This window comes from Pholcus phalangioides, unplaced genomic scaffold, assembly GCF_987345545.1.
Source record: "Pholcus phalangioides strain wild (caught in Gottingen) unplaced genomic scaffold, Ppha-v1.0 ptg000017l_1, whole genome shotgun sequence".
NCBI lineage: Eukaryota > Metazoa > Arthropoda > Arachnida > Araneae > Pholcidae > Pholcus > Pholcus phalangioides.
Genome location: NW_028301610.1, coordinates 23,936,479 through 23,962,203, shown reverse-complemented (window position 1 = coordinate 23,962,203; position 25,725 = coordinate 23,936,479). Strand labels below are relative to the sequence as shown.

The 25,725-nt window shown below is 34.8% G+C and overlaps 1 long non-coding RNA gene across 1 annotated transcript; it reads right to left on the bottom strand.

Moving 5' to 3' along the window:
• Window positions 1-97: 97 nt before the first annotated feature.
• Window positions 98-25,725, bottom strand: LOC149072572 (uncharacterized). The gene is made up of 3 exons (XR_016194349.1): window positions 25,309-25,725; window positions 7,556-8,231; window positions 98-1,614 (listed from the first exon to the last, which is right to left on the bottom strand). It is a non-coding gene; the product is annotated as an uncharacterized LOC149072572 (long non-coding RNA).

Sequence of the window (25,725 nt, the reverse complement as noted above, 5' to 3'; positions counted from 1 at the left end):
GTTCTTTTGATTTTTCACTCTTGGTTTTTATTTTTAATTTTTTACATTTGGTTGTCTATTTCGAGATTTTTCACTTAATAAAATCTCGCCAATTATTCAGTGATTGAATTTAAGAAATGGGTATTCTTCACAGAGAACCGAATTCTTGTACATTATCTGTGGTCATATAACTTGAGTTTTTTCTTACATTTACGGCCAACAGCTTTGCAAGAGTTATGAGTCAACTTGCATTCTAATGTTTCAACTCTTCCAAAAAAATAAAAACTTCATGAGAGCCTTTTTTGCAATCAAGAACACTCAGCATATTTTTGAAAATTGCAAGATTTTGCTTTCATATGGTAGCCATAATTTTTTTTTTTTTTTTTGTCCTAAACCCTGATATTTACTGTCAGCATGTTGCACAACTGGAAGCTCATTGCCAAAAATAAAACCAAAAAAAACAAACAGGAGTTTTTCTTTTTTTTTTATTCTTTCCAGTGCTCGAATAGTCCTCTAGCACATGAAGGATTCAACATCACCGTCGTAGGATTTACAGGATGAATCCGTGATGGTGATTGTTTCATTTGATAAGTCTTGCGTACTGACGTCCATTAGCCACCTCATAATCATCAATGATTTGGACATCTGAGTCATCAAACATGAGCTGGACTTCATCTTCTTCACGAGCATTGTTCGGATCTTGTCTAATTCTCTGAGCCACGTCAAGATTTTTTCTTGATTTCTTAAAACCTGCTCCAGTTTAGCTTGAATTGGAGTCTACAACCACGAACGTAACGAAAAGAACGCATAAAAGAAAAATAATAAAATAAACACTCCACGGATATCAGGTAATAAAAGAAAACTGGCAATGATGAAAAATAAAAAGTGACCAAGCACATAACGTGTTAACTTTCTGACAAAAACAAATATTAACGACTATAGAAAATAAAACTGGTTAGTAATGGAAGAAAAAACGGTTGTAAAAAGGCCTGCATTAAAAAAGATTTGATTGTTAATAATAATTGAAGGGTATAATTTGATAGAGGGTTCAGTATTTTCTGTTTAGTACAGAACCGATCCACGATTTACATAAATTATAAACCTCATCTTTTGGACAGTGCATGTCATCACCCCATTATGACATGCACAATCCATCGATGTCTGAAGCGACCAGCCCCTCCGTCTCATAATTCTCGACCATCGCCTTCAGCTTGCTAGCTTTGGGACATCCAAATTTCTGTACGTCGAAATATGGTACACGCACTTTTTCGAGAATGTCCTCACAACATCCACCCTTGAAACCTATCGGTGGCTGTGAAGAACTTTTCTCCTAGTGATATGTATATCAAGGATTGCTGGCTCCACGGCGGATGGCGATAGGATTAAGCCCTTCCGATATTCGATAGGGCTGGAATATATGGACAGTCCATGAATTTTCCTCGTCATGTAATTATTTGTTGTTGTGGAACGAAACTCTCTGGAATAAGTCGAAGACAGGTTGACCAGTCCATGGTGGTCGATGGGACGATTCATGCTAACCACGGCGCACTCGCAGACGATGAATTTTCCGGTATTCTGGTTTGAGAACCCCTCCAAGTCTAATATCAAGCAGACTTGTTCTAGGAACATCTTAGTCTATGGAAGAAAAAAAAAATCTATAGTAAGGTCGGCCGTATATGAGGCCTTATCATTAACTTTCTAAAAAATTATAATAAACCGAATAATTTTTTTAAACTTTTAACTCAACGAAAAAACACTAATGGACTTGGATCAAGCACGAGAGCATATAGAAGATTACATTCTAAGAACTTCACAAAATTATCGCATCCACATGAATGCAAAATCTTGCAATTTTCAAAAATATGCTGAGTGTTCTTGATTACAAAAAAGGCTCTCATGAAGTTTATTTTTTTGGAAGAGTTGAAACATTAGAATGCAAGTTGGCTCATAACTCTTGCAAAGCTGTTGGCCGTAAATGTAAGAAAAAACTCAAGTTATATGACCATAGATAATGTACAAGAATTCGGTTCTCTGTGAAGAATACACATTTCTTAAATTCAATCACTGAATTATTGGCGAGATTTTATTAAGTGAAAAATCAAAATAAGGAGACCCCCCGAGAGTGAAAAATCAAAATAAAGACAATCAAATGTAAAAAATTAAAAATAAGAACCACCAATGGGAAAAAATATATATCTTCGTAAAAACTTTACTAACATCACGTTTAATGAGTTTAGTCCATTAGTCAAATGATAATTTTCCCTTATATAATAAAATCACGTATTTCAAACTCCTGATTAACGATAACCCCTCTTTTTGTCCCTTCGGTGTTCGCTAGAGAGGTTTTACTGTACATAAACTGCTGTTTCCATCCAACTATGGGGTCTCAGAACATCACTTTGCCGAATGACCCATGATGTTGGGTCAATCAATTCACGGACAGCCCTAAGTAGGAACACAAGAAGCAAGCTCATTGTACAGTGGAACCTCTTTTGTGGACATCGACGGGACAAAAAATTCGTCCGTAAAAGAGGGATGACCTTTAATCAGGGGTTTGAAATGTATACTTTTATTACACAAAGGGAAAATTATTTGGACGTAAAAGCGAGGTGACCGCATCTGAGGGGCGTTCGTTAAGAAAGGTTTTACTGTACGGCAATGAGCAAACTCAGAACGTAAAACATGCAATAAATCTTTTTTTCAACGTTAATTATGTATAGAACTAGAGATGAAAAATTCTCGAGAATAATCTTTCGGACTGGTACTATTATATAAATAACTTGAGAATATTCTTATAAGTTCTTGATGAGAATATTCTCCTGTTATTTATAATATAGTTCCAGAAAATTCTCGATTATTCTCCAATTTTTACATCCAGAATATTCTCGCCTCGCATCTCTATGTAGCACAAATGAACATTCCCTGGATGTGATCACCTCCAATAATAGGAATTTCTTGAGGAAACGTCATCGAAGGAAAACAATAAATTTGTCGTTATATCAAAGGTGGATACTTTTCGTCGACCTTATAACCGAATGAAACTGCACATAAGCTAATACAGCCCATGCATAATTCGGCCACATATAACCTCAAACGAGTAACGTAGCCGTTAAATTTGGAGCTGCCACATGAGTGTAATGTGGCGACCCCTAATGGAAGTACATTCCATATAATATTACTTTTACTATCGAGTGAAAGACAAAATTAAAACAAAAGTTGACAATATTATAAAAATTTGAAGAAAATAAATCAAAATTTTAAAGTTTATAAATTAGAGAAAAAATTATAACTTGAAAAAACTCACTCATGATAAGTTATATTATGCGATAATACTTATTATCTATATCAAAACCATCGATACTCTACTCAATAGATGGCAGCACATTGCTCATATTTTTTCAAGATAATTTTGCGTGTGTAGTATCAAAAGGGATGTTGGTAGTATCCTAGCTAAGCTGAACACATTTGTTCGTGAAAAAAACGTGATATTGGGCTTCCAAATACGGAAACATGGTTCATACTCTCTGAAAGTTAAAAAATTCAAGCACTTTTCCAGGCAAAAATTTAAAAACTCAAGGACATTTACATCGTGATTGATAAAAATCGTCATTTTTTCAACGGTCTTTTCAACGTGATATGAAATTAGATTTTTTTTATTTAGTTTCCACATTTACCGATTTTAATTTTCAGTTTGAAATGCCAGTTATTAAAGATAAATAATTTTTAAAACCATTATAGTTCTAATTTCCGCTTGTAGACAATATTAAGTTGTAAAGAACTTGCTTTCATGTAAATCTTGGCCATCATGACTCCCATAAAAATGAATCAGTATTTCCCGAATTTTCAACAAAGTCATTTGAATTTTTATTCTTTACTGAAATTAAGTATTAAAATTATTTTTCCAACTCTATAAATTATATACATATTATGTGACTTCAAATTTGTATTTTCATTTCACATGTTTGTCATATTAATGCTCTTTTTCATAGAATTCATTTAAATCTACTGCTTCAACGCAATGGTGCTTCATTTTCTGCCGTTGATTTTTTTTGGCAATTTTAGCAATAACTGCAACTTATTTACTTTTTTCCCCATTCATTCCCTACTGTAATCCAATCATTCCGGGGTTACTCTGGTCGGGGTCAATTAGCTCGCCGTCATTCTTGGGGAAGTGGGGGAATTACTTGGTTCTTTACTAGTACAGGGAATGGAAGCAATTTCCTGGAAAGTCTTTTTCGGAACGGGGTCCTCATCTAAATCAGGAGGAAGAATCCGCACCATATTGTCTGTAGGCGAAAAAAGGCGAGGCTGCACTATCTCTACTTTCTCTTCTTCGCCCCCATCACCAGCCTAGGGCTAATGTTCACTTTCTCGTAAAGCTAGCATCCCATTATGACTGGGTCCAAGCATCGTCCTTGGGCAAGCAATAATTTATGGATTTCAATGCAAAGGCCATAGAATAATGACGGAACGGGAGGTTTTTCTCCCGCATCAAGCGTCTTCCTTTAAAATTTCCAAAAAACTACGGCTTTTCTTGACGCCGGCCGCGATTGCCGATAGCATTTTGCGGTTTACCTCCAACCAAGACTTTTAATTATCTTTTACCTTAATTGTCAGGACCCAGTCATAGTAGGATGCCAGCTTTGGCCCCGGAGTAGAGAGAAAAAAGAAAAGTGAAGCGCTCTGGGCGTATTTTGCTCGGCCAATTAGGAACTGGCTATGTGACGTCACAAAACTTGCGTTCGCTCGCGATATATACTGTCGTGTGACCGGGGGGGGGGGGGGTATCACAAGGGGTAGGGAAAGGTCAGTCTGAAAACTGTCCTCCTCTGACACAAACCGTCCAAACTAACAAACTTTATTTTATTAGGGTGGCGTGAACATAGTGCGTCCGTGTTTCTGATTCTGGATCCGTCTCCGATTGGTTAAAAACCCGAATTTTAACTTTTTTTTAGCTTTTAAAAGCGGGAGATTAACGGATAAAATTTCTGATTCTGGCAATCGGTTGCGATCGTGCCAATGGCAATAGAGAAATGTTCCGTTCATTTGCATAGCGTGTCACCGCTTTACGCGAACCGGCTGTGAAAATCAGAAAATTACCCGGAAAGATAATTTGTCTCCGGTTAAAGATTCCAGATTCGCCTTATTATTTAATATTAAGTTCGGTGCTCAGAGCTCCCCCCCCCCCCCCAGAGATAGGTTAAAGCTACAACAGCACATCACCTCGAACTTTGACGGGTTCCACACTTGCGGAAAAAAAATGTGGTTTTTACCATTTTTTTAACAATAAAACAATTTGGCGCTGCTTTTCATCTATGACAATGATTATCCAAATCAATAGAGGCCTACGTTATACAATGAGATTTCCAACTAAAACACCCCCCTCCCACCTTGGCACTGGGAACTTTTACTCCATCACTGAGCGAAATACTATACATTAATGCTCTATTCCACGGGTCCGAAAACGGGGAGTGATTGTTATGGGAAATTTTTTCCGTACAAAGAAACTAGAGAAACTATTCGTATCGGTGAAAGGGGTCCCGCGTTTGATATATGTTACTACGCATAGTGCCAGAATTCGGAAGCTCTTATCAAAACGTACTTGATTTATGCGTACTTAAAAAACTGATGTTTCATGACACTTTCAAGCTCGACAGAAAACCAAGTTCACCAAATATTTACTCTGACGTCCCGTCTCCGTGTACTGTGTATCTATACATCGTCCATTGTGTTGTATTATCTTAAATCTTCTATATTTTTATATATTTATCTTTACACACAAATATCATGAAAACCTGTTTGGAATCCACACGCGAGAAAAAAAAAATTAACTTGACATCTTTCTTTCCCTCCTTATCACCACAAATTAATGTAATAGTATCTTCCTTTATTGGCTAATTTCTGCATCGAGAAATCTAAAATGCATTTCGTTTAGGAAAATTGGTAGGATTCGTGACATTCCGACGGGTTAATGTCAAGAAAAGAAAATTAAATGGTGTAACCGCAGAGCCACAACTAGGGAAAGGAGTTCTGGCGCCTATAAATACGTATGAAGGCCGAGAATATCAATTACATAATACTCGCTATTTGCACGTTACACAATTTTTCAAGGATAAGAAATACCGACTACATTTATGCAACAACATATGAGACAGAGAATGTGGAAAATCACACGGTGCATGAAGGAGACTGGCGCAAAGACACTTTACCACTAACTGATTTGCAACCAGTCGTACTGAGAAATCCCAATCCGTTCGCAGAATCTGGATTCTCGAACATTTTTTCTGTAGATATAGTGAACTTGCGTCTCTGTCCGTGATGGAGTTAATCCCCCCGGACACGGGTTACTCGCTATCGTTGAGGCGGGTATGGCTGGCTTGTTTGTCAGGCTTGAGACGCTCTTTGCATCGAGTAACTTCTTGAATTTCACCAGTACTGGTCTCGGTAAGAAAAATGTTATTACCGGTTTGATGAACTTGGTAAAGACCCGAGGTTCAGCTGGAACTGTGGGTTTTGACGTCTTTTTTTTCTTGAGGAAAAGTTCGTTTTTTTTTGCTGTTCAAGACAATTTTTTGAAGTTTGCTGGGTGAGGGCCAGTGGCGTAGCCGGAGCAGGGCAGCCCAATAAAAATTCTGCCAACATTGGCGCCTATCTTCCTAAAAATGACTAACGAAGTCTTCAAAAATTGTGACAAAAAACAAGATCTGAATTTTTTACTGTCGTTCTTATGATTTTACTGACGGTCAATACGTGCTTAGAGGGGGGGGGGGGGGGTTAGGCTTCTTTTGTAGTTACACTGTGAGCTCCCATAGCTTTTCACGGGCATGCACTGGAAGGATACGGTGAGGCGACCTATTGGAAACCAGCAATGGGTCAGAGTCAGCTTATGTATAGGGGAGGGGGGGGGGAATTCGGTGATCTTGAGATAAAACACCGGGGTGCGGTAGCCCGGTCAATAAGGTACTCGCCTGAAGTACCAAAAGGATGTTTAGAAGTGTCGCGAGTTCGATACCCGGTTCGTCCTTGTCAGAAAACTTTCCTACACAGGGGTACAACAGAAACGGCGACATGACCGCAGAAAAAACTGCTACTGCAGGGAGTCCCCCATGGAGGGGTTAGCGCACCACCCTCTCGATGAGTATAAAAAACAGGCCTACTGTTCGGAATCGGCAATAAATTGTAGGTCCCAATCTAATTAGCCCTCCTGTGCAGAAAATGGCAGTGGTGCGACAAAAATGATAATCAACTCTCAAAGCAAAACAGAATAGAGGCATACAAAAATTATTTCATGACAAAAAGAAAGTGTCATGGCGGGATGCTATGGTGAAAGCATGAAATTTCCTTTATTATAAATATTACGACTTCAAAACTTTGAAAATATTGGATTCAAATTATGCACTTGCAGAATATTACTTTGAAAATACTGTGCATTTCAATTATTCATTACATATTATGCATTTTAAATAAAATATATCTTCAAAATCTTTGTGGGTTTGTAAATATTGAAGATTAAACGTGTTGGTTCGGAATATTGCACATTAAACATAATTCTCGTGTACTGAAAATATATTCTTACCTGCTCGTGTTGAATTTCCTGGTCATTCTGCTGGCCTTCGAGAGGTGTACTGGATCATGAAGAATGCATTTGACTTTCTTCCAGTTCACTGTCGTTGCCGTCAATCTTTCCACCAGGAATAATAATATCCATATTCGACACACATGCGCTTAGTATTTCCTGGTCTGTCGTGAACAGTAGCAACTCGAAATACCACTATTTCGGCACACATACATCAGCCGCTGACCCACTTCGTTGGCTGTCAAAAATTTTTTTTTAGTTCCTTCCTGAAGGATCCCCTCAAACTTTGAATTTTTTCTGTAACAAAGTCCTGATCAGCTTCCGGAAACGATTGCTTGCAGAACCATACTAACTTCTCGTATGCTTCTTTTTTCAGGTATTTGTTGCTGTACTCTTTACTTTCCATAAACATGGAAACTCCTTATACAAATTAATAAAGTCCGTTAAAAATTCTTTGCTCCAGCAACGACAATCACACGGCTATACCCTTTCCTCCCCGAAAAGTGTGCTTAAAAGACAAGAACTTTTACGCATATGAAGCTGGCAATCTACATTCTGGACACTGGTGGAGTATGCAAAAACCGATGGTGTTACATTTTTGCGGCACCAGACAGAGGGTGTTACAATTTTTCAGTCACCTTGACAGGCAGTGTTCTTTGAAGCACCAAAGGGGCTGCTGAGGGAAAGAAAAAGGTAGAGGAATGAATAACCGACGGAAAACTCAAACACGCATCGTGAAGTACAACAGTAAATTCTGCTGACAAAAAGACGACCATTCACTTGACCAGCGGTTCTCAACCTTTTTGACTCGCGGAGCCCGTTTTAGTAGAAAAATACTATGGCGGAGCCCCGTAGGCCCATTTCTTAATTATTAATCAAAATTACCGATTTATTTTTAAAATTTAAAAATATTTATAATTTTTTTAAAATTTTACTGTTTTTTTATTTCCTTCAAGCGGCCGCGGAACCCCTGGAGAGTGCACAAGGAGCCCCATGGTCTCTGCAGAGCACCGGTTGAAAACCGCTGCACTAGAATTATTAAATCCCTCTGTAGAATACCGACATCACTCAAAACGTGCTTCATGAGCCCCTCCAGAAAAAAAAACGGGTTAAGTCCTGATGGAGGGGTTTCTTTTTTTCGCCGATCTAAAATTTAACAAAAAATAACAGTTGATTCCGCTTATAAAGGTTTTTCAAAAAAACAGTCATGAAGAAAACGTAGTAAGCGAGAAAAGGCTTTAAACGGTAAATCTCCAAGAGTTCGTAACACGAAAATAAGTTGTACTAAGCGGGGAAATGTTCTAAGTGGGACTGTTATAAGCGGGATCAACTGTATATGGATATCACATTATGCAAAAGAGATGAAACAGAATAAAGTCATCTTATGCGCCCATCACCAACCTCATAGTGTTTATTGGAGGATCAACTATGAATTTACGATCAAATTTATGCATACAAATGATTGAATATGAAGCGACAGCCCATTATTTTTTTAATTCATCAATAATTTCAATATCAATGGATACGCTTAACCCTTTATCTGCTACATTATGAAAGAAAAAAGAAAATGACCAGGCGCTGACAAGATGAAAGCATTGAAGGAGCTGATATAAGCGCCGTTCGCCCCGTACATACGGGACTCAAGCCCGCCCGCCGGAAGGGGAATGGTGCGTTGCATTGTGTTCTCATTAATTATTGAAAGAAAATTATTGAAAAATTTAATGGGGGCTCAAATAGCCTTCAAGTCCCTGGCGCTTATGGAAGCCGCTATGGTGGTCGAGTGGTCATAGTGACGGACGGACTTGCGTCGCGAGGTCCCGGGTTCGAACCCCGCCGTCACCACAGTGGTGGTCGGCCAAAGTTGGTTTTCTGTGGTTCCCAACTTCAAGGCGCAAATGCGAGCCGATCTCCCCTTTAAAAAGTCTCACCAGAGAGAGCAACAGACCTACAAACAGTAAAAATTGTAATTCAACCATAACACATCACTCACTTCACTTCTGACATGGGTTGTGCTCGGTTGGAAAGGAAAAGGCGCTTACGGAACATCATTGTTTGTCATTTGTGAATGAGTCATATGTCAATGAGTCATTTTAGTTCTAATTAAAGATTTAAAAAAGGAAACACTGTTTTTCATACACTTACCGTATTTTAACGTTTGTAAGGAAACAACTTGATTTTTTTTTAGGTTCAAAATTTGAAAAAAAAAAATGTATGATACTATCCACGTATAAGAAATCCCTATTTTCGAGAACTTTTGGCAAAAAGGAGTTCCTTATACACGTTCAAATTAGGTAGGTAGTTCATAATAAAGTTCTGTCAGTTGAAGAGTTGAAAATTACTAATAGGCTCCTGTTTAAGATGTTTTCTTGTTTAAAAATATTTATTTTCCGTATTGAAACTTCCTTTCAAAAGAAAGTTCTGCCACTTAATATATCAATTCTATACTATAAATTGAAAATAACATATACAAAAGCAAATTTGTTTATAAATACATTCGTTTTTAATGAGTTACTGACAGAGATGAAGAAAAACTAAAAGATGTTTGTATAAACATCCACACGATCGAGTAAAATTACTTTTAATTTAACGTACGTCTTCATTAAATATGATAATAACCTAAGGCGAGTATAAAAGAAGCCAAATCCAAGTTTAAAAATGATTACAATAATCTAATAAACGTAACTTCCAATAAATTTATTATCTGTAAAAACTCGTCAAATACTCTGGAAAAAAAATGGAAGTGAATATTTTCAGGGAATAAATCACTGAAAATATTAATAAAATTAATGTTATTGATTTCTCTCTTCTCTTAAAAGAGCGATAATGAAAGACGACGACACCGGGAACGAGGGAATCGCCACGTTTTTGCCTGTAGAGCTGCTTTGCGTTTAGACATAGGGTTTTGAGTTTGCGATTGAATATTGGAATGTGTCGTTCCTGCGCGCGTTCCTAACCGCACACTCTTGAAGGCGGTTCTGAACTTGAAGGGGCCTCAACACTTTTTACAGCCACATTTCTGAGAATTCGCACCAGTCTATAAGCCCAGCGCGGGATCTTGAATCCTGTGAACTACGAGGACCGCAGCAGGAAGCGCCAACTGAAGGGAGTGGCGATTTTTCATCACCAAAATATTTTTCGCTCACATAAGCCGACAACATTTGCTCCAGAAAAATACGGTGCAATGCCAATTATTGATAAAAGCAAGCAAAGTTGTCAACTCGTGCTAAAACCACAGAAAAGTCGCCAATCGCTGGAAATGAAGCGCCCCTTCAAATTGTAGTGAATTTAAAAAAACATGACAAATATGCGAGATGAATATTTTTATTTGTAGTCGTAATTATCGTAATGTAATTTCTGAGTTGGGATAATTTTAATCGTTATTTGAAAAATGAAATGAATAAGGAGTCGAGTTCTCTTCGCTGAAAATACGTGAAAGCCCGAACATTTTTTGCAAAAATATCAGAAAAACAGAAAACCAGGACTGTCCCGGGAAATGAGACGTATGGTCACTCTCCGCTAACAGTTGAAAAATGTCATGAGCCATCCCTGCGTAAGCCTTTTCGTCTGCGGGCCACTGCAAAAAAATTTCCAGAGTCCCGGCACGAGGAATTAACAAATGTCCCCAAAGAATGCGTTCACAATATTCAACTTTCTTTTCCTTTTTTTCTTCAAACTTTTAAAATTCCCTATTTTACTCAGAAAATTGCTTTTTAGCAGGCCGCAATTTAATTTAAATGAATAAAATAGCACCTACCTTCCATCTATAACAGGGGTTCTTACAGCCCCCCCCCCCCCGCTGGCTTTTGAAAATACACTACAAATGGTGTGTGTGTGTGTACACACACAAATATATATGCGTACCTTTAGTAAATGCTCTTTGCCCCCCCCCCCCCCGGAAAAAGTTCAAATGACGGCCCAGGGTTCTTAAGCTATGGATCATGACCCAAACTCAATTTCCAGGGACTTCGAGATGGGTCGTACAAAATACACTTAGGGTCCTCTTATAATTGTCTGAGCATTAATTATTGTGCCCCTGGCTTTATTTATTTAAAAAAAACAAACAGTGGCTATGAGTCGCGAAACTCATCTAGATGACTTTGGGTCGCAGCTGAGAGAAAAATGTTAAGGAACCATGACCGATTTCGTATAAAAGAAATGTAGTTTTCTAAAAAGCCTCATAGATGGCATGTGATGTCCAACCGATAACGTCTTGGCAATGGCATCCCCAGAAAGGCGCTCTAATTCAAGCCATCACGAAAATGTTAAAATCGTGTCTATCTAAAATTTCAGATCAACGAAAAACTGATGTTTTACTGTTTTCGTTTTTTTTTCTCAATCATTTAAACACGATCAAATGAGCGAAAAACAAACTTGCCCTTTCGTCAGCTGTTATGGGGCGTACAGTGCCCTACAAAAATACCCGGATAAGTTTGCAGTAATTGCAAAATTAAGCTTTAATTCTCAATTACGAAGCGCTTGAATCTTTTACCGTTAATTCTCAATAATATTCAATACGTAATAAATAAATTTATCGAAGCAATAATGCCATCTATAACCAATATTTTCATTTAATAAAGTTAAATATTAAATGAAAATATTGGTTATAGATGGCAGCGCTGCTTGTTACCTTTGATGTAATAGAATAGATGTAATAGTCTGAATGACCCGAATGGAGCGAGTCGTAATTTTACAAAAATTCGTTTTCGAAATTTTTCTTGGCATTTTCACCCGAAGTACGAATTCATTGAATGTTTGAACGCTTGTTGCAGAACAATGCAAAAAATTTTGGTTTCGAGTTTCGGATAGAGATGATAAAAAAAATTGAGGGCTGGACAATCACCAGGGTTCAAAAACAAAGTTTAGTGGTCACCCCTTGAAATTGGAACCCCAAGTCTGCCGCCAAAAGAGATCATATGTTTGTTTAGAACGTTACCGTCTAAGCAATCGTGTGATCTCAATCCGAGTAACTTAAAACTCATATATAAATGATTTAACAGAGTTATGGGTATCCATCAATGAATATTTATCGCTATAAATTCATGATAACCCTTGAGTTCCTCAAAATGAGATAATGGCCGCTGATTTATAACAGGTATGTGAGGATATCGCCAGTGTTGACATTTTTTATTACATCATTATTTCAATTGTAATATATATTAGCTTTCAATATATATTTTAGAATATTAGCTGATATTATTTTTGAACATGTTGAATATAATGGATGATTATCCAAATATTTTAACGTATTTCTAATAAAATCGTTTCTCTCTCAAAGATATTTATATATTTATAAGTGGTGATATTTAAAGCAAAATTTTTCAAATTAAAATTTTCACTTTTGGTAATTTACTTCAAGTGTCTTAGAAATTTATGTTGAAAATGTGCTGTTGGTTCAAAATGAAATTTTTCTCTGTTTATTATTGATACTTTCAAAGATATAGGTATATTAGCAAATTGTTGGCCAGTCATGAGTTTACCCATGCATTTGCATATAGATATAGTAGTGTATCTCCCCCCCCCCCTCATGCCAGAAGCATGAATGTACGAATTTCCAAAACTTGAGAAATGGCATTTGAATGTTTACTCATGTTAGTCATTTTATTGAAATGCTTTGTAGCATGCATTCAACAGGGGTTCACGTTTCTGGCAAAACTTTGATTTTTTTTTTTTAACTTTTATTTAGCTTAGCTTACTATAAAATTTCAGATTTATTAAATTTAATATCCTGATTCAGTTGCATGTGGGAGATAAATATGTCATGGTCTGCTTAATATTCAATACATCAGAGCTTAAGAAATCCTAGGTGCCAGGTCAATATAGCAATTAAAAAATTGGTATTGGCGCCTAAAAATTTTCTGTATTTGATTGCTAAATTATAGTCTATGAATAATACAAAATTTTCTGATTTCATGACAGTGCATCTTTTATACGTATGGGTAAAGGATATTAAATCATGGGCGGAGATACGGGGGGGGCATTGCCTCCCCAGCGTCAAAGGTGGAGTAGACTGATCTAATGTATAAATGTATAGGGCCTATATGAATTGACATCATCGTGCCCCCCCCCCAGACTTCCAAGTCTATCTCCACCTATCATAGGCGGAGATTGACTTGAAAGTCTGGGGGGGGGGGCACGATGATATCTATACATATATACATTAGATCAGTCATATATATCAGTCGACTCCACGTTTGACTCTGGGGGGGGGGGGCAATCCCGCCCCCCTGTATCTCTGCCCATGCCGCCTATGTATTATATCCTGGGGAAGTCGAAAAAACATTATTTACGAGTTTTTCTTGAGATTAAAATCATTCTTAGCTCCTAAGAAATTTGGCTGTTTTCTGATTTTATTAGATTTGTCAACCCTGCAATACATTATCAGCAGATCAAAAGCATAGTTGCTTGATATGGTTACAAAATTTTTATTCAGTTTTGGGAATAAAAACTTATACTTTTGTTTAAGAAATAGATATCCATGTAATATGTTAGATCAGGGTTCTTTAACGCATGGCCAACCAAGCTCTTTCAAAGCATGTATATAGTATAGCTTAATAGCCTGCAGACCTAATTAAAATGCCAAATGTGCCTGGGATGTGTCAAAGGTTGAAGGCATAAAGATCTATTAAGAGCACCCATGCATCATTAAACCATCAGTAAATTAATGGCTAATTATTCGTTCCTGCTTATATACATGGGGTTGATTTTTCAATAGTAGCAACAGTGCTGTAGTAATGCCATGGAATGGATCCAGGCTATATCATAAATGGGTCATTCCCAAAAAAAATGTACAAACAGTTTCAGAGACTTTGCTCCTTTTTTTTTTTTAATTTCAGAGCACTCTGGTAGTATTTTTAATTTTTTTCCCACGTTCTATATTTAATTCTGTCATATAGAATTTCTTCATTTGTTCCAGATGGTATTCAATTTCTCTTAAAAATCATTGTTTATAGCAAAACCTCAAAAATCTGGCTGTCCCAGTTTCAAAAAAGTGTTAAACAAAGAGACTTGAAGCAAATCTGGAATTTTTTTTCAAAAAACGTAGAATAAAACTGACACACACACAATAAAATTTTGAGAAAAAACATTTTTTTGTTCAGGTCCCGAAATTTTTCCCATTTTAATAGAATGTCCAGTCTGTTATGGTCATTTGGGAGACATTTTCATACCAGATTAAATCTGATAACACTTTTGAGCTCATTGAAAGGTTCACTTTTGATGCTTGATCAACAACTTTTGCAAAATGACTTAATATTCACGTTCTGTCTTTAGTACAAGATTTCTCTGCCACATCACTATCATAAATAATTAAGGTTTTTTTTCATCTATATCAACATCAAGTGATAGTACATGGAGATATGCTTCAAAATATTAAAAAAGTTTTCATGATTTAAATTTAATAGAAAAAAATAATTTCAGCTAATTTGTCAGCCCTGTTGCGTTTTCCAAAAACTAAAGCAATGCCAACAGAATGGAAACTGATTTAAAGTAAAGTTATATCTTAGTTAAAAGATTCTGAAGGTTTAAATTAAATTTAGTAAGTTATCTATTAAATTTAAACTCTCTTTACCACATTCTCTATCACATTATTTTTTCAGTTAAATACGAAAGTTAAAAAAAAGTAATACGGATCATCAAAACCGCTAGGCACAGATCCAGGGAGATGAGTCATAAGGGGGATTTCAGTATGAGTAAAGGTCATTATTTGACAATACGTTCTGCATTTTTATGGGGAAGAACCATTATTTTTCCTATATTTGTTTCCAGACCCAATCTCCCCCCCCCCCCAGTTCACTCTGGATCACTAAACTAATGTGAGAGGCATAAACATGAGATTTATACCAATATCAAATTACTATTCAGTTTCAACAAAAAACTTTGAAATAAAAATAAAATCATCCTGATAATATAATATACAGCTAAGTCAGTCCAGTGTCCATTTTGTGTGACCAGATTTTAATAATTTTACTAGACCAAAATTCAAACTACGATGGGGGTGGGTGTGTTTTTAGAATTTGGTCATGGGGTGGACATTTTTCAAAGGTTATAAGAGGAGTTTCTGGTTCACCTATCACATTTTGTATACAGCTTGAGAAATAAAAGTATTTGAATGGCCTATTTAGAATATTTGTGAGATATCTTTCTCTCAGTTAAACATTTCTGTGCACTCTGTTATGGAAAGCATTTTTGCAGTTCACAGGCAGAAAAATTTAAGAACACTTCAAACTAAGATGTTAAATTATAAATTACCAACCCATTGTCTGTCAGAAATAAGTTTTGATTTTGAGTTACCAAATATATGAGTTTTCCAGTTGCAAAACTCGTTAAGCAATTGCTCGCTTAAGCTAATTACTCACCAACCAGATTTTTGTCAGAGAAAGTGAAAAAAATTTTGTAGAGTGTATTTTTCGAGCCAACTGCTTGAAATTTAAAATTTTAACTTCATAGCACAAACATTTTAAGAAAAGTCATTTATGCCAGCTTAAAAAATACACTCTACAAAAGTTTATTTTTCACTTTCTGTAAAAAAATTTGGTTGGTACTTAACAAGTTTTGCAACTGGACGACTCATATAGAAAAAATGAAGTTTTTCATGGGCTATTTTGAAAAAAATCATGAAAAACCATCAAAACGACAGAAAAAAAAGAAAAACTTTTTTAACATGTCTAAGAAATAAGATTCCATTTTTTTGAGAGAGATTTTTCGTAACAGAGTGGACAAAATCCATGACTGTCATAAAACTCAAAAAAAATAAAATATAATTACAAAATAAAAGTGAAAAATATTTATGAAATACAGTGGAATGTCGATAACTTAACATCTATAATTCCCTTGGTTGGCATAAGACTGATTTCAATGCAGGGAAAACCCTCTAACTCCATACATGTTTGGTTTAACTCCGCTCAAGTCCTCTGAATTTTGTCCCTTTACCATGACTGGTTTTTACAATTGGCCTTGGGTTACCAGTTATAAGAATTTTTTGAAATTGTTCATGGGTATTTGGACAATCCTTTGTTTCTTTGTTCTCTATGATGGGTCCCTTTTTTGTATTTTGGGGGGGGGGGGGTTGCATGTGTAGAATGAATGTTTGAAACCTGAAACCTGTTGGCCAGCTTATCATTTCAGTGGTATTTCCAAAACAGGTCTTTCATTCTTTTCATGGTCAAAAAAAGTGTGGATATTGTTAACATCCAATAGGGATGAAAATCTTATCTATCCGAAGTTTTGATATTGTCTGTTGGAATGTTTTCAGTGGAACTCTCAGTTTTACAATTTCTTGGAAAAGGAGTTAAAGAAAAAGAGCTAAAGCCTGGTTAGACGCTGAATATGTTATTTGGTTTTCATTGTGAGTATCACGGCCATGAATATACAATGGCTCCAGGCAAACTTCATACTTTAACTTTAAAATCAAAAGTTTAAATTTTTTAAAAACTAGAATCGGAAAAAACTCAGTGAACTTGCCGAAGAATATGGAGTTGCACGGAACACTATTTCAACATTTGCCAAAAATAAGGAAAGCATTTTGTCTGCACATTTAAATCTTCTTATGAACCAAGCAGAAAATGCATAAGAAAATCAGACATCAGTGACGTAGAAGAAGCAACTCTTTTGGGGTTCGAATCCGCTTGATCTCACTCAATCCCACTATCAGGACCAATTACTCAAGAGAAAGCAAAAGATTTTGCAAAAAGTCTCAATCAAGGTGATTTTACTGTGAGCAGTGGATAGTTGACCAGATTCAAAGAGCGCCATGGCATCGTTTTTAGGAAAGTTTGTGAAGAGCATATCTGCATCTCAAGAAACTGTTGAAAATTGAAAGAATGATATTCTCAAACCAATGATAGAAGGGTATAAAGATGCAGATGTTTTTAATTGTGATGAGATTGGTGAGGCAAAAGGAAAACCCACAATTGTTGTCTTGAAACACAAAAAATGTGAAGCAGGTAAAAAAACAAAGATCATTTGACAGTTCTTTTGGCTGCAAACTCAAACGGTTCTGAAAAATTGAAACCGCTGTTACCAGAAAATCAAAAAACTCAGTGCTTTAAAAATGTTACTCTTTCTGTGGACTATGATAGCAACAAAAAAGGAATGGATGACAGATTTTCGAACAATGGTTGAGGAAGTTAGAAAATTTTCAAGTGAGAAGAGAGAAGTTTTATTTATTTTGGATAATTGCACCAGTCATTCCAAAATAACAGACTTTTCTGCAATCAAATTATGCATTTTACCACCTAATTCAACAGCAATTTCACAACCACTGGATCAAGAAATTATCCTAAGTATGAAAAATTTTTACACAAAATTAGACCAATAAAATTTGTGAATTTATGGATGTTGGAATAGATGCAAAAATTTGTTTTAGATACTATTGAAAGGATTGATCACGATTGCCACGATTCGGAACTAATTTCGTCATGTTGGTTTTTGTTCAGTCTTTGGAAAACGATAATTTATCCAGATTCCTCTCAAATTACATGTGGAGAAAGCATAAATAACGCTACAGGTGATTTTATTGAGAATGAATTTATGAATATTGACTTTGATCTTGTAAACACACTTCAGGACTTTGAGAAGACAAAAATATTCTAGAATCAAAGAGGAAGTGCTTCATGTTCCAAAGAAATAGAATCAGAAAGTTCAGATGAAGTATCTGCACCATAGGCGGAGATAGACCTGGAAGTTTGGGGAGCACGATGATGTCAATTCATATATACATACATTAGATCTATCAACTTCACCTTTGATGCTGGGGGGCAATGCCCCCCATGACCCTGCATCTCCACCCATGATCTGCACCATCTAAATGCATTAAAAATTTAAGCATCTAGATGCATTAAAAGCTGTAGAGTGATAGGTTGATTCCTACGCACTCAGGAGAAAAAGTCTAACAATCGCTGGATAAACTAAACAGTGTAGAAGAAAAACAAATATACTTGATTATTTTTCATGAGGTAAATTTTTTTATATGTTTTGATTCTATTATGAAACAACCCAAAATTAAAATTAATGAGAGAATTAGCATTCTATTTAATAGAATAGTTTGAATGTACATAATTACGTACACAGAAACAATCAGACAAAAATTTAGAGTGAAACCCTGCTAACTCTACATCTGCTTGAGTCTACATGTTTGTCAATACTTTTGGGGTGTCGAGTTACAGAGAGTCTACTGTATTAAACGTCAAGTCATTGGCTACAATTTGAGATCAATTTTATTTTGAAAATTCAAATTTGAATTTTTCATTTAAAAATGTGGGATGTACATTTTTTGGGAATGACCCTATTACCACAAGTTTAAAAAAAATGCTTACACTCAGAGCAAATAAACTCACCCTCCCCTCTCAATGAACGGTAATGATAGGAACAAACAGTTGCGAATCAGCTGGTCAGAATACTGTCACACTGTTTTAAAGGAGGAGATTGTTCAAAATTGAATGTGCTAGAGGTCACAGTGCATGACGGTGTCACCAAGGAATATTACTAAAACCACACAGGTACCTTGTCCATATTCCTGTGGAATTTCCAATGAATGTGTACATGTCGGAATGTGCATGTGTGTGTCAAGAATGTACTGGCAGTTAAGCATGTACATGCAAAATGCAGAATCTTTTAAGCATTGCATGTGTATTAACTTGCATATACTTTAGAGGAAATTTGCTGTTTCCTCTGCTTACACAATACTTGTAGAAATAAAAACAAAAAAATTACTGATTTCTTCAAATATGTTAAGCAAAACTTATCCAAAAAATTGAATGCCTAATTGACTTGAGTTACTATCGAAATTTAACTTTTCATTCTTTTTATTATCTAAAATAAATATTTCCTTTTAATCAAATTCTGTTGCAATGAAATTTAACAAATTTAAAATTCATAAAAATTAGAATTCCTTTGTAACAAAATTTTGTTGTAACACAGTTTCTTCAGTCTCTTGGAGTTTGTTACTGTATAATTTAGGACACCTATTTTCAAGCAATAAAGGGGATGTAAAAAGATTTTAAATTCAAAAACAATCTTCAAAATGTTTATAAACTTTATTCTCAACTGATCTCGTCTACACTAAATTAGATTAGATCAATGAGAAAAATTTGATAAAAATGTGTTTGAAAGTAGACGAGTTTCAGAGATTTCATAGTGTGGATCGTTAATATATCAAATGCATGTAACTACTCAAAAGTGTGATGAATATAAATTTTTTGTACCAATTTTCGTATTCATTTGTCTACTTTGTCATATAAGTGGAATTTTATGTAATTATGTGTCATTTCAGAATCCCATTGTACTGATAGCCAAGTACAACTTCATCTAGGAGCTATGAAATCTTCATTAGTAGGGGTGACTTAACTAGTAAGCTCAATTTGCTGATTTGACAATTTGTTAATTTGAAGACCTTCAAAAACTGGCGTTCAAAGTGATAGGTACAGAGGATAATACTGGAAAATATTCTCATGGAAGATAATACCGCAGAATATTCTCTGGAAAGCAACTAGAGCTTTGGAAAATATTATTCTTGATGAGATTTTAAAATTCTCGATAAGAATATTCTCCAACTCTTTTTATAGATGTAAAATTCTCTGTAATAATCTTTTGAAAGATTCTCAAGAAAATTCTTGCAGTAACAATAAATAACTGCACCTTATTTTTACTTGGTACTGAACGTCTCCAAAATTAAAAAATATGTATTTTTATAATATTCTACATGGTTACGAATAATTGAAATATATATATATATATATAACAAATAATAGTAAATTGATTATATTCATATTTTTGAAAGAGGGAAGCTGTATTTTGTAATGCAAACAAAAGTAACTATACAAAATACATACCCATTCTCAGAGGATACAGAGCTGTTCAAAATGAGTATTCAGATTAGTTATTCACAACAGCTTGAAATTGAATAGAATAAAGAAAAAGCAATGATAAAGGTAAATGATGAGGAAAACCTTGGATCCTAGGCACGTTCATATATAACAAATTAGCTAACCTGGTACTTCAAAAGTACCATTAGTAGATAAAGGGTTAAGCTAAGATGAGCATAGATCAGAATTTATTCATTTCATAACTGCAAAAGTATGCCATGATAGGAATTCTTTTAAAACTACACAAATACCCAGAAAAATGGCACTTCCTGGAAAGATGAATGTTATAGGAACTCTGTAGAAAACATTAGTGCTGTCATTTAATAGAAAGGAATGTGCATTGGAATGAGATTGAGAGAAGTTGCATTCTAAAATTGCTGCAAGAACTTTCAGAACCTCCTACATACAGCATAAAGGAATTGTCAATAGAACAAATAAGAAAAATATAAAGTTTGCAGCCCATAATATTAAACTTTTAAAGCAAGAAAATAAAAGTAATGTGGATGAACTGAGCAACTTGAAAGAAATACGAGTGATAAAAAAATTTGAGTGTGTTCTCATTGAGTTTAACGAAGAAAATTACAGTTCCCTTATCTTTTTTAGAATGAAGGTGATCATAATAATGGTTTTAATTTTTTACTCAAAACTTGAATCGATTGAAAAGACAGCCAATCTTTAAAAATTTGCCCAATTTTAAAAGAAATTTTTCAATCTTTAAAAAGGTTTCCAAAATCATATTAAAAACTTTAAACCTCTCACCATGACAGAGAACTCGAACTAAAACATGTCATTATAAGGTGATTATACCAAAAATTATTCTAATGTTTCATGAAATGAAAACAATTATATTTCAATCTCTATAATATTCAATACAAAAATTTCATGCTGACTTTAGAGGTCCAGTTTTATAATCATGTATAAAAAGAATTTAAGTGTCAATATCTTTTTAGTTGCCATGGCACCCAAGATTTGTCAAGCTTTCATCAACTCAGAAATTTATATATATTTTTTTTTGTGATGCTCAGTTTTTGATACCTTCTCCCATTCCTCCAGTTTAATCTGATTATGCCTTGTGAAAGAATTTTAATTCCCAAGAACAGCTAGAAACCACTTCAGAGCACTGCATAAGCAATCATCAATGTTAACAGCTTGTCACAAAGTTATTGACAAAGGTTGGTGATGACCATAGGAGCCCAGATACACACTTTAAGAAACACTGCTGTAAACAATAACATTTCATTAATGTGGCCATTCAAAATGCTTGCAAAAAAAGGCTTATACAGTGTGCATTGGTAATAGGGTGTATGACATTTTACTGGAGAACAGTTGATCCTAGAGACATATTTCCAATTAGGAAAAGTATCAGAATAACAAGTAGTGCTCAAATATGTCATTCATGTTGCAAGGGGCTGGTTGTATAGTTATTGAAATTATAAAAAGTTAAGTTTTTTTGACACCTTTTGCCCATAAAAAAAGTTAATCTTTTTTAATATCCATACAGCCCCTTGCAACATGAATTACATATCTGAGTGCTACACCTTATTTGGATACTTTTTCCAATTGGAAGTATGCCTCTAAGATCAACTGTTCCCCAGTAAAATGTCATGCACCCTGTATATTGAAGCAATATTTAACGATAAAAAATTGTAATAAATAACCCTTTCGTGAACCTTTACCTTCAAATTTATTGTTTTGAGAATGCCAATAAACGAAACAATTTTTATATTTTATTGAATGTATTGGACTAATAATGGCAAGCCCCATGGGTCCCCCATCCTCTGGAAAAGGGTCCCTAGACCAAACCATTACTGTGTGACATGCACTTCCCAAAGGAGTGTGAAGGTGAGAAATATACTTCCCATGGCCTTAGAAAAAGTTAAATACAAAATCAATAGCTGTAGCATAAATATAGTTTGTATTTTTTTTTCTAAATTTTGCTCATTTCATTCACTGCCACAGAATAAAATTGCTTCTGAATGGAAACCAACCCTTATTAATGAATAAGCATGCTTTTTGATAGATGGTTGAAACTGGTGAAAACTAGGAAATAAAGCAAAAAATATATATATAAAGCTTTGTTCAGTTGATCTCATAACAAATCTAAATCACACCATTCAGTTGAATTTTAAAATGCATAAACATGTTATGAAATGGGAAAATTATCAAAGTAATATATCGCTATCTTATAATATTGGATAACAATGCAATTGCTTCTGAAATGAAAAAGGGCAATTCCATAGCAATTCAGCACGCTTGATGGAATGAATCCAAAAATGCTAGACTCCATAATTAACTATCATTTATTAAACTTTATCTAGAAAGGTCAAAAATTTAGAACTGAGGTTACATGATTATTTTATGGGAACTATTAAGTTAGAGTTAATGTGAATGAATGCAATGGGAGTGTACAAATAATTTCAGTGATACTTATACTAAATATTTAATGACATATTAACAATGTCATTTGACTTATGTTTAAAGTCTGCCAATGGTGAAAACAAATGATGTATTATTTACATGGTAGTTGCTAGGGAAGAGAAGAATATGATGAAAACTGAAGTATGTAGCAAACAATCTGGAAGAATTTTATGAAGAGTAAAAACCCTATTATAGGAACTTTTTTTGCCACAGAACATTTCCAGTCAGCTGAGGCTCATTGCAGATCAATGCAAAGCATTCTGCTTTGGGGGTTTCTAGGTGCTACCATTTCAGAAATCGGCATTGTCTATAATAAGTATTGAATAATGAGAGTAACAAATCTTATAATGCTTAATATCAAGTAATAAATTAGTTATTATATTTACTCTGGTTATTGTTATATTACATGTCAGTGTTTCTAAATTGGAAGATGGACCAGTGATCCTCATGTGGATTTATAAATTTAATCATAATTAAATTAAAATCACATTCAACTATAGGTTATACCACAAATATTGTTAGTATTGTGATAAAGGTTCATATAAAAAATTAGCCAGCTAGAAGAAATTTAAGAAACTGATTTAGGCCTATAAGAAATTACTTAATTTCATAGTCATGGAATAGCTATTTTTTGCTGTTAGAGTAGTTGATTAACTATAATGTTAAAGTATACATATTGAAAGGCTTCATTATATAGATTTATAATTAAATAAGTCCTTATCTATGTATAAACTTCAAATGACATTTATCAACAAGAAATATAACAATAATAATATTCTTCACGTTTATCAGCTCAGTGAAACATGGTGTAATGAAATAAAGTTGTTTTAATGGCAGCTTGAATGGTTGTTCCATATTGAGTTGATATAAAAAATAAGATAAAAGTATTTTAAAGGCTGCTGAGCTTATAGGACAACATAGAGACATTTCAACACAGCTTTTTTAGAAATGGAGCATCCCAGTTAAAAAACAAATTATAAATTATTTTCCAACATTTAATTGCAACCTCTTGCTGTTTCAAATTTGGTCTCTCACTTGAATATTCTGGACGGACAAGGCATGCAAACGAATGGTATGAAAAAATGGCCCTTTCATACCACAATTTTATGACTTCAGAACAGGATTGTAATTTTAGCCATCAGAATTGGTTTTCACGAGGCCACCGGCCACAAGTGGAAAAAACTGATCAAAACTATTGAAAAACATTGAAATGGTCTTAAACTGATATAGTAATAGTTTTAACTGCTTTTTCAAATTAAGATTGGTTTTTACTTTTAACACACAAGCATCAGAATGACTTTTAAAAAGGTTCCCCACACACACACAACTAGCTTATTTAAATTCACCCAATTGTCACTTGATTATCTTAATATTTTTTATTGATTTTAATAAAATAAAGAGAAACATCTATAATTATTACTAAATCAGTTTCAAGACCATATTTGACCACATCTAGATAGCTAAAACCACTTTTAGCCAGTATCCTGGTCAAAATATCAACCCCACTATAATGAATAACCCCAATATGGAATAATTTAAATCCGTTTTTTTAAATCATGTGATTCAAATCGTGATAACCTGCAAATACATAGACATTTAATTCATTAACATCAATTGATCCCAACACTGATTAATTTATCAATTAGTATTAATTGATAGTGGATTGATTAATGAATGTAAAGGATTTTAATATTTTATGTTTCTATAGAAACATGCCCCCCCCCAGACAAATTTCAGTATTGTTTTTCACGTTATAAATGCACTATGAGAAGGGCACCAATAATATCAGCCTAGAGGCCCTGCTGTTAGATGTGGGGGCAATGTGTAAAAAACATTCAATAGGCAACCAGAAGTTGCACTTCAACACATTCAATCTTTTAAAGGTCGCCGCACTTGAAAATAAGATTAGAAATTTATAAACACTGCGGCACTCTTTCCCGATCTCTAGGCAAGGCCGTCTTAAGAGCATCGTAGGCCCCCAGGCCAAGTGGTTTTTCTGAGGCCCTACCTGATAAATTCTAGAAAATTTCAACCGGCACTGTATGTACCCGGCTATTCAAATTGACTTTAAAAAAATTGTTCCCATTTGATACCGAATTCAGAATTGAAAATCCCTTCGTTCAAACGCAAATATGTAAATTGACATGTTTATCTCGCATTAAATTCCAATTTTTACTAATTTTGAAAAGTCCAGAAATAATCAAAATAACTGTAATCGAAAAAAAAAAAATCGCAATCGATTAAGTTAAAAATCAGCGCGATTTTCGAATTGGACATTGAAAAATTCCTTGAATTGACATTTTTGAATCTAATCAGATCGTAATAATTGCTATTGTAATTAATACACACTATTTCGATTATTAAAAATTAACAGAACTGACAATTGAATTATTAAAACACAAAAGTTTGTATTTTTTCTCTGCGCAAAATTGATTTATGTTTTTGGACATTACAACAAAAATTACATTCACTCACCAAATTTCGATTCCAATCACGAGTGTCATCTTTTCCCACAAAATACTCAACAAGACATCATCAATGACACACTTTGATTGCTCCAAGACTGTTAGATGAGAACATCATTGTTAGGAGAGGCGTCGGAAGCGTTCCATTTTGGCTTGAGCTTCATACGGAAAAATTTTGATTTCTGATGGGTGCTCGAGCGCCCCGGGCTTTCCGACGCTACTAATTGCTGGATACTGCATTTATGTTGATTAATATTTCCGATCATCTGTACAAAGCTGAGACATCTTTAAAACTCGCTCACGAGGCCAAAATTCGGCTTCTGTTCCAAGGTTTCTAGAATAATCCAAAGCCGCTTGTAAGTTAATGCAGCTTTGGAATAATCTGTTCTTGCACGCGATCAACGGAATTGTGGGTTAAAAAAAAACT